Source organism: Vipera berus (assembly GCF_964194415.1).
Source record: "Vipera berus genome assembly, chromosome: 2".
Taxonomy (NCBI): domain Eukaryota; kingdom Metazoa; phylum Chordata; class Lepidosauria; order Squamata; family Viperidae; genus Vipera; species Vipera berus.
In genome coordinates, this window is record NC_138203.1 from 237905071 (window position 1) to 237915401 (window position 10331).

Consider the following 10331-nt stretch of genomic DNA (forward strand, 5'->3'; position numbering starts at 1 on the left):
AAACCACAAGATATATGGCTCTGGAGCAGCTGACCACATGTAGCTGAGAGTGGTGGGTTTTTATACCTTCTTGGGCTTTTGTGTTTGGAGTTGTTCCTGTTCCTGTGGCTTTGTATTTCCTGTGTCACGTACTCTGACCCAAGTCTGAGTGTGCCCTTTTTTTATTCTGATGGTGGTGGGTTAATCCTATTATGTCCCTGGGGCTGTGACTGATGGCTACGTCCTGTGTTGGATGGATCAGGGGTTGCTAGTTCTAATTCTATCACTTTGCTATTGTTAGCTATCATTTTACTTTATATGTAGGTAATTACACATGTCTCCCCATCCCTTCCAGACTTCATGTGAACCATAATTTGATGGTCAAAGATTGATTTTGATTGCAGAAGAATCCAGGACCCATATCTGGAAGTAGCTGATATAGCAGTGAAAATGATCTCATTCTAAAGCTAGCACCAGCTTGAGAACTTAATATTAGTCTATCTGGGCCTGTGGTTTGATAAAGATAGAGGGTTGTTTTTTTTTTTTAATTTGTGGTCAAAAGCCAAGAAAATGCCTCAGAAACTGGTGTAATCATATGTAAAGTTCTTGGACAGAATGTGATAAGGGAGACTGCCTTTCTAATATCACGCTTTTTAAATAATTTTTAAAGATGCTTGAAAAATCTGATCATTGTGAATTTTAATATAAAATAATCTGATCCTCCCCTCTAAACCAAAAGCATGGATCAAAGCTTGACTTACAATCCTGATCATTCAGATACAAGCAACATCTCAGAAAAATAACAAATCATGTTTTTGAGCTGTGTGTTTGAATGTGTGTTTTCATGCAGATCCTTTTTTTAAGTCCCTCTCCCACAGATTAATGAAGAAAGAGAATGCAAATGACTGGTGGGTGAACATATGCAAAAGTGATGTGAACCGTAAATCAATTAATTTCCTAACTCCTGTTTTTATCATTCCATATTCCACCAGCATGTTTTTCAGTCTCCAGTAAATAGCTGATCAAAAGTTATTCCTCCTGCCATCCCACCCCATCCCCACACATATATAAACAAAAGGGCTGGCTCTTTAACTGGCTCAAAAACAGTAACTGTGAGAGGGACCTTGGAGTCCTAGTTATGATCACTTAAATATGAGCCAGCAGTTTGCAGCAGCAGCCAAAAAAGCTAATACAATCCTTGGTTGTATAAATAGAGGCATAGAATCAAAATCAGGTGAAGTATTAGTACAGCTTTATAAATCCTTAGTAAGCCCACACTAGAATACTGCATCCAGTTTTGGTCACCACATTACAAAAAAGATGTTGAGACTTTGGAAAAAGTGCAAAGAAGAGCAACTAAGATGATTAAAGGCTTGGAAACTAAAACATATGAAGAATAGTTGCAAGATATGGGTTTGGCTAGTCTAGAGAAAAGAAGGACTAGGGGGGGACATGTTAGAAGTATTCCAGTGTTTGAGAGACCACCACAAAGAGTTATTTTCCAAAGCAGGGGGGGGGAGGACAAGAAACAATGGATGGAAACTAATTAATCAGTGGAAGAGCTTGCTGTCAGAAGTTGTGGGTGCTTCGTCACTGGAGGTTTTTAATAAGAGACTGGACAGTAATTTGTCTGAAATAGTATAGGGTCTCCCTCTTGGGTAGAGGGTTGGACTAGAAGACCTCCAAGGTCCCTTTCAGCTCTATTCTGATTGATTGATTGAATAACTGTAGACTGATGTCTATGGCCATTCTGTCTTCACATGACTGTCAATTTGATTCTTGCCCTCCTCCCTCCCATGATTATTATGATCTTTTAAAATGTATTTTAGTAATTGAATTCCTTTGAGGTTTTGAAAATAGACTGTACATTTTATCAGCATTAGGAGTTAGAATTGGTCTTAGGGAGGACCATTGTACTGTAACAGTGTCAGGGCTGTTTGTTTGTTATTCTAACAGACAAATGGCAAATTGATGATGCCTTCTCTAGCAATGGTTTCATCATTTCAATAGAGGTGATTAAGAAGCATTGAACAGAATATAAGAGTGGTTTAATTCCCACACACACCCCGATACTATTTCTTCTCTGTCCCTTCTAGTTTTGCATCAGTTTGAATGTGAATCTTCAAAATGGGGGAAAGCTTTGATCTGGCTAAATGAAATTGACTGATGTTTTATGAAACATGTCTTTTAAACACAGAGCTAAGAGAAAGACAGCGTTAAAGGATTTGACATGTTAGATAGGTTACCTCAAATGAGAGAACCACTAATGGCTGGTTTGTAGATATGATAAGACACTCCTAAATGGCTGATGTCTTCTGTTAGCAGAGATTCTCTTTGGAGGAAAAGTCTAATAAGGATACATTGTCAGAGTCTATCTCTATTCAAAATATCAGAAAGGGTCAAGCAGATACCAAGCATGTATATAATAGTAAGACAACATACAAGAATTGTTTTAGATTGTAGCAAGAAATCAAATCAAATCAAATCAACCGAGTTGTTCCCATCCCACGCCATATGAGGATACTAACTTCAATGGATGGAGGATGCTAATGTCCTCAGTTTATGGAATATCATAAACTTTCCGACAGGCTCGCCCCTTTCTTGTTCATTGCTAGCTTGATTCCCTCAGTTTAAAATGTGTCCAGTACCTGAACTTTCTAAAGTTGTCACCTCTTAATCTGCCTAAATGTTATTATTGCTATTAATATTCTTCACAGGATATATTCTGATGGGCAGAAAGGGGGGAGGTGAAAATATGCCTTGATACTCTGAAGCCAGGAGATGCAGCCCCTTTGACGTGGAGCTGCAAAGTCTATTGTTACCGAGAGCTTATTTAAGTCTTTCCTCTTGTTAGCTGTTACGCACACATTCCTAAGCTGATATGAGTGACAGTGTTGAGATGTGGAGCGATTTCTAGATATAATCACCTGTCCCAATCTTCTCATTTTTAGGGCTGTCTCCTGATTTGAATGAAATCCTTAAGGACATGCTTTCTTCAAATTATTAGGAAGCTTTTGAAAGAGGATTTTTACAATTGCCCCTACTATTCTCATATACACACAAACACACACACAAATGCACACAGACACTCATATTGTATCTTGCTGTTATGTAAATATGTGTGTTTGTGTTTGTGTGTGTGTGTGTGTGTGTGTATGTACACGCACGGAGACGTCCTCAGACAATCGCTGGCTCTTCGGCTTTGAAACGGAGTTGAGCACCGGCCCCTAGAGTTTGAAACGACTAGCACGCATGTGCAGGCGAACCTTTACCTTTACCTTTTATGTATGTATGTATGTATGTATGTATGTATGCATGCATGCATGCATGTATGTATGTATGTATGTATTCCTGGAGAGTAAAGAAGAGGTTTGGGTTTTATAAAAACTCTTTTACTTAAAAGCTCTTTATCACTGCAATAAAGTAAACCTGTAAGAGGTGATATTTCTTTCAGAGGAGACTTTGCATTGTGTAGTTAGTTGAACAATTTAATGTTGGATGAATATTGACATGAGGAGAGAGATTGGGCTTTTTTTTTTCCATGAGGCAAACATGACAGAATTCATCAGCCAAAACACAGAATGCTGCTTCTGTGCCAAGATCAAGCGGAAAGCCAGATTGATACAAATCTAGAAAATCTGTTTCACCCAGGTGTGGCTCAGTCTGAGCCACCATTATCACCTTTGCTAGAAATAAATTGGAGTCCTCAGGAAATCACTTATCACCCTACATCCACCAAGTGTTCTTTAGTCAGATATTACTAGTAGTGAAGATCAGGGTTAAAGAAATAGTAAGCCTTCCCAATTAAAACATACTGGCTGGATTGCTCCACCCACACCATGAAACATAGAATTTTTCATTAATTATTAAACATCCTCCTACCCACTTTTATGTAGAAGCAAAACCTTAGTCTCAGTGTCATACACCTGCTTTTGTGTGCATGTGTGTGTTTGTGTGTGTGTAGTTATAGGCACACATAAAGATGGATTTTGGCATATCTTCTCCTGTATATAAAAATATTTCATGTTAGTATTAAACAGTGTAATTAATGGTGGGGATCATTGGTCAAGGAATTAAAAAATAAATCTGCCCACACTGTAACACTTATGTGGAAATCTATTATATGGTATCTTGTCTTCAATTTTGTGTATCATTCTGGTCTATGAACCTGAAAGAAGCAATGCCATGCATAAATCAGTATGTTGGAACCAAGTTCCAGTCGCTACTTGATCATAAACCCACTGAGATAATATTATTCCTCTACTAGTTTGAAGGTTGTGGTTGTGAAAAAATAAATGAAAGATGACCTTTAAGTACAGTGCAGTGGAATTCTTAGGGAAGATGTGGATTATAAATATAAGGGGGGAAAAGAAAGTGACAAATGGGCTGAGAAAAACTGAAAGACAGATCTCTTTCAGAATATTATAAACTGAAATCATTCAATTAATTGGAATGGCGTTGGATTTCAGAAGGAAAAAAGACCATACCATACCATACCATACCATACCATACCATACCATACCATACCATACCATACCATACCATACCATGCTTCATCAAAAGTATTTTTATGTTCTTAGATTTGTCCTAATACTACTTTATCCAAATGAAAAAAAATCTGATTGGTTTCAGGATACCCAAAAGCTTCATCTGGAGTCCTCAGAAAACACATCAAGAATTTTGATCATGTAAAAAATGGGAATGCTGCATAAAGATATTTGAGCATTTGAACATCTGTTAAATTTGTATTTCATATCTCTTTATATGTCATTCTAGGGGCTGTTGTGACACAAATACAGAACTATCAAATTATATAAAACATTTGATTCCATTTTGTAGGATTAATAACCTGAGATTCTGTAGAGAGCCTGGTAGGTTTTGTATTATTTCTCATGAGGTTCTTCAGCCTCATGATAGCTAAGCAAATCAGTATCATCTAATCATCCTTTTATCATTTACAGATAGAATCTAATTTAAATGCTACTTGACTTAAAACATAATCCTGCAATCAGAGGTATGCAGATCAGTAAGAACCTAGTTTGCTACTTTTCACACAGACAGAGCAATAATCTCAGTCAGTGTCAGCATTTTTTGAAGGGATTTTTTTCTTGAAAGTCTGTAAGAATCTATGGGTTGTAATCCTATCCAGTTACTTCCCAGTAAGGGCACCCATGGAGGGAGGGACAGATGAGAAAACATGCATCATGAGATCACAACCACCTCTTTTGTACTTGTCTGACAACATCACCTCCAAGATTCTAAGGAACGGGTGTTGCATTATAATGCCATGATACCCATTTCATAATTTTGATAAAATATCAGTCTGAGAATATTTTTTTTCACTGTCTCAAGCAGGTTCTAACATACATGTATGTAAACCAACAAGCAAACACTTCCCCATGTTCTCTCCTTTTGGAAAATGAAGTTTCCGGTCATTTAAAATCCAAGCAAAATCTTATATGAGAAGAAGAATTGAAATAATATTGTTCCTGGATCACTTATTTGGACACATCCAACTCATCAGACCCATGCTGCTCTTTTTTTCTGAGAACTTCTGGAGTAACAGAGGCCTAGAGCTTTCCCTGAATCCTGAAGATGTGACACATGTGTGACACACACACACATCCATGTGAGACATGGATTTGAGATTATTGGGTGTTTACACAGAAAAGCAAATGACCGCTTTCTGTGCATCCCATGATTCTGACTGGAGCTTTTTGACCCATTCTTCACATATAGGGAGCTGGCTCTGTTGAACATCCAGATGTTTACGCCAAGTATTGTTCATTTAATTCTCCTCCCCTTCCCTTTTTGTAAGTAAAGCTGCATAGATTCATGTAAAGTGTTGAGACAGGTGAATAAAATACAGAGGAATGAAGTTTTATTAATTTTATTATGGCCACTGACATTCTAAAATAGAAATATGAAGACCCTCCATATTTTCATTATTAGATGTATATCAGTATTCTCTTTCCATTAAACATGTCCATCTTCACTCTAGCTAATGGAAACAGAATTATTATTTCTGGTAGGGTTTTTTATTGAAAGTACTATTGGATTTTCTGTTCTTTTTAAAAAATAAAAGGATAATAATATAGACCCTGTAATTAAACTGCCATCAGCTTCTGATAAATCATGAATGGCAAACTGCATCAAATGAGCAAATAAAAGGAACAGAGGGGGACAGGAATACAAAGAGCTACATTGTATGACCATCATATGGAAATATTAAATGAAATAAAGAAAACATAATAGCCATCATAATAAAGTCAGAGAACTACTTTTGAGATTTATGTTCAAACTATTATCTGTGACAGGGAGAAAGCATTCTTGAATCTCTGTAATTACTTGCACTCTTCAGGGCAAAATCTTCTCATCTCTTATCTGTTCTCCATTGCAATCCCATTGATTAGCTACTTTAATAGTCTATCACACTGTTTCATGATGGAAAAGGATAGTAAAGGTGGCTTTGCCACAAAACAGGTTACATTCTGTTGCATGTATGTCAAAATTAAATGGTCAATGGCCAATAAGCTAAGACTCTGATCCCATCTCCATTTTCTTATGACTACACCCAATACAATTCAATAGGACAAATAATTGGATTTTGAGTATAGGTTTGTGCTGTAAATGTAGTTATTGTTTCCCAAGTATCCTATCTTCCTACAGGAGCTAAAAGGGGTCATCAGTTGAGGGGGTATGCTACTTAATCTTTTTATCAGCACCACAAAATGCCTTGGGTCTAGTGGAGAAATAACTCTTTCAAGAGTGGAGATTCAGGCTGAATAATAGGAGGAATGCCTGATGATAAGAGCAATTAAGCTGCCTAGAACAGTTTAAATGATGGATGGTTGGCCAGTTGTTGAGGAATGTTTAGAGGATTCCTGCACAGAACAGGATGTTGAAACTAGATGTCATATAAGTTTCCTTAAAACTCTTTTCCAAGGAAAGCTATATACATTATCAGCACTAAGTACCATCATCAAGTGAGGATTTGAACCTGGGTCTGCCTAATCCCAATCCAACAATTTTAGACTTCCTATATATAAGCAATATAGAACCACAGGAGGTGTTTATTTTGCATTTTTTATTAAAATAATCTAAAAATGAAGGCTGGTGTGGCTTGAAACTTGTCAGGTATCATGCAAGTTATCGTGCTGTCCATTTTGACCTGACGATCTGAGCAGATTGAATCAGGAACTCTTCACTTCATCTGTGATTTAACCTATGATTTGGTCTACACTCAAGACGTATCTCATCCAGTTCTTTCATGTGGCGGGCAAAGGCTTAGTGGTGGCAGCAGCAACAACAGTGAATAACTCATTTGAACGGCCACCTTCAATCTGGATTTAATTAGGACTCCAGTGTTCAAGATGCAGCTGTGCTTTCCAAATCCCACTGCAGCACATGAAAAAAAGTAAGAAAATAACAAGCTCAGATGTCCCACAACTCTGCTGGTCAAACCTGCACTGTGAAGAGACCCTTGTAATGAGGGCCAGGCTTGTTTCTTCCTAAAGTGAAGCCCAATTTAAAGGTTTCCTACCCTCTTAAATGGGAATCCCTGCCTCCCTTCCCTGCATCTGATTGAAGCATATTGGTTCACCCTATGGCAGGAACAGCTCTGATTAAGGCATGAGAGTGTGGGGAATATGTGACCTCTGAACCTTTTGCATGGAAAGACTATATCAGTGCCGGAGCAAAGCCATTTTAATTGAAACCACTATTTCAGATTCATGTAAGGGGATGGGGTGAACAGGATACCAAACGTTTCATGCTATGAGCCAAGCAAAATGCTCATAGGTAATTACAATGACAAGGTCATTAAATTTAAATTGGTACACCAAGGAGGCAGCTTTAGCTGATTTGTGCAGGAGGCTTTGAAGGGGCTCTTTCAGAAGCTGGGAGAACAAAGCTTTGCACGAGTGGCAGCTTAACTCACCAGCACATCCATTGTTGCCTACAAATAATATCCCAAACCCCATCATTTTCAAACCTAAACAGCCTTGCAGTTTGTAGTTTTAAAGCAGAAATGGCTAGTATATCTAAAATGGAAACAAGGCAGCACAAAGATCCCAATTTGAGGACCTTTCCTAACATTATGATACCTTTGTGCATCAAGCAAAATCTTCCTTAGCATTTTAATCACAATTTCAGAGAAGAACTAGTTCTTCTAGTCTCCTGTAATGGTTAAATTGGTTACTCATTTCCTCTCAGTCTTAGGAAAGAGGCAATGGCAAACCACTTCTGAAAAACCTTGCCGAAAAAATTGCAGCAACTTGTACACAATTCGTGGAAGGGGAAAAAGGAAGAGTAGATTGGCAGATTAGAACCAATTGTGCCATGGTGGTGCAGTGGTTAGAATGCAGCATTGCAGGAGTTTGACCCTGACTGGCTCAAGTAGACTCATCCTTCTATCCTTCCAAAGCTGAGGATCCAGATTGTTGGGGGCAATATGCTACTCTGTAAATCGCTTAGAGAGGGCTGTAAAGCATTATGAAGTGATATATAAGTCTACGTGCTATTGCTATTGTTAATTATGAAGATGATTCGATATCATTAGTCCCTTTTTCTACAAGGTCAAGTTACATGGTACATATACAGTATATATAATGTGCAGTAACTGATTCAGCCACCTTAAAGAGTTTTATTGAAAAAGCAAAGTTCTGATCCACAGGGGGAATCCCAAATCTTTTTGTCACACTTCATTTTGGAACTCCCCATTCCAAGGAAGGAAGGAAGGAAGGAAGGAAGGAAGGAAGGAAGGAAGGAAGGAAGGAAGGAAGGAAGGAAGGAAGGAAGGAAGGAAGGAAGGAAGGAAGGAAGGAAGGAAGGAAGAATCAATACTTATGTCCATCTACACTAAACACAGATAATGTTTTTTGTTTGCAGATCACTAAGCTACAGTTTATTAAATAAACCAAAACTGCTTGGATTTATACAGTTTTAAACCATAAATCATGATTTATAAACAACAATGACTAATTTTGCCAAACATAAACCTAAATAAACCACTGCATGGCTTAATGCAATGTGTGAATCAGTCACTGTAAATAAAATGCATGAGGGAATGCATACAATGCATATATGTTTTGGAATTTCTTTACAAAAGAGCAAGTTAAAAAGGAAATAAATAAAATTCTTAATACATACTAACCCTCTACTTTTTTTTCTTCAAACAGAAAGAATGACAAGATGCTAGATTAAAAAATAATAATAATGCTGTTCGTTCTTTGGATCAATCCCCATTTTTCAAAAGGTCTCATATAGGAGCAGTACGGCTATGACATTTTAAGCCACCTTGAAAAACTTTTCTTTGAAGGGTAGTATGTTTAATTCCAGTTTTAATCTTTTGAGAAATTACAACAATGCTTCTGTAGATTACATGGTTTATGCTTCCCCGTTAAGAGTATGTCCTTTATTATTCATTTAAAAATAATAAGTTACTTTTCAGGCCAAATGGCTGTCAATAGAAGCCGACTTTTGTTTTTGCATTTTTCAGCAAAAGTGTATTGGGGAGTGGGTGGAGGGGGGTGAACACCATCTGAATCCTTTTGTGCCTATCCTTTATCAAAAAAAAAAAATTGAACACGAGCAGCCTGGCAAAAATCAGACTATGTTGCATTTCTTCAGAAAAAGAGCCCACGGAATATAATGCTTTATTATTATTTGCTTTCCTTTCCCTTCACTCTTTCGGCTTCAGCTAGGTTGAGATAAATACCAACAGAAACTGAAATGTGGGTGCAAACAAAACTGGGAAGACGCTGCCCATATGGAGGCTATTATTATATATAAAAAAACAAAGACAGCCAAAATATAAATAGAGAGATTTAATATTTTAGAAAATATTTGCGGAAATTATAATACCGTTCTTTGTGTGAGTTTCTCTCCTCCTCATCCAGTGTATTTCAGCCTGCATAATTCATCAACATATTTTATAGAATCTTAAGGCTGGAAGGGACCTCAGAGGCCTTCTAGTCCAACCCCTTGCTTAAGGCAGAAGATTTTATACCATCCCAGTCAACTGGTTGTCCAGGCTGTTTTGATGACCATACCATCCAAACATTTCATCTGGGCCCTTCCGTGTTTTTATTCCTGCTTTTATACTATACTCTTGGGGTAAAACTCTCAACGGGTAAAATTTAGAATAATAACACAGATATGCTTAGTCAGCACCAGAAAAAAAAAGAACAGGAACTTTTGCCTCTCTGATTCAGCTTCCCCCCCCCCTCTTTTTCTGTGCAATCTGGGATCTTTTCTAAGATATTTGCCACTTAAAATAATTTTAAAATGCACAACGTGGTTACATTTTTGATGTGGGTGAAAAGAGATATTTTCTGTCACTGTACCTTGGT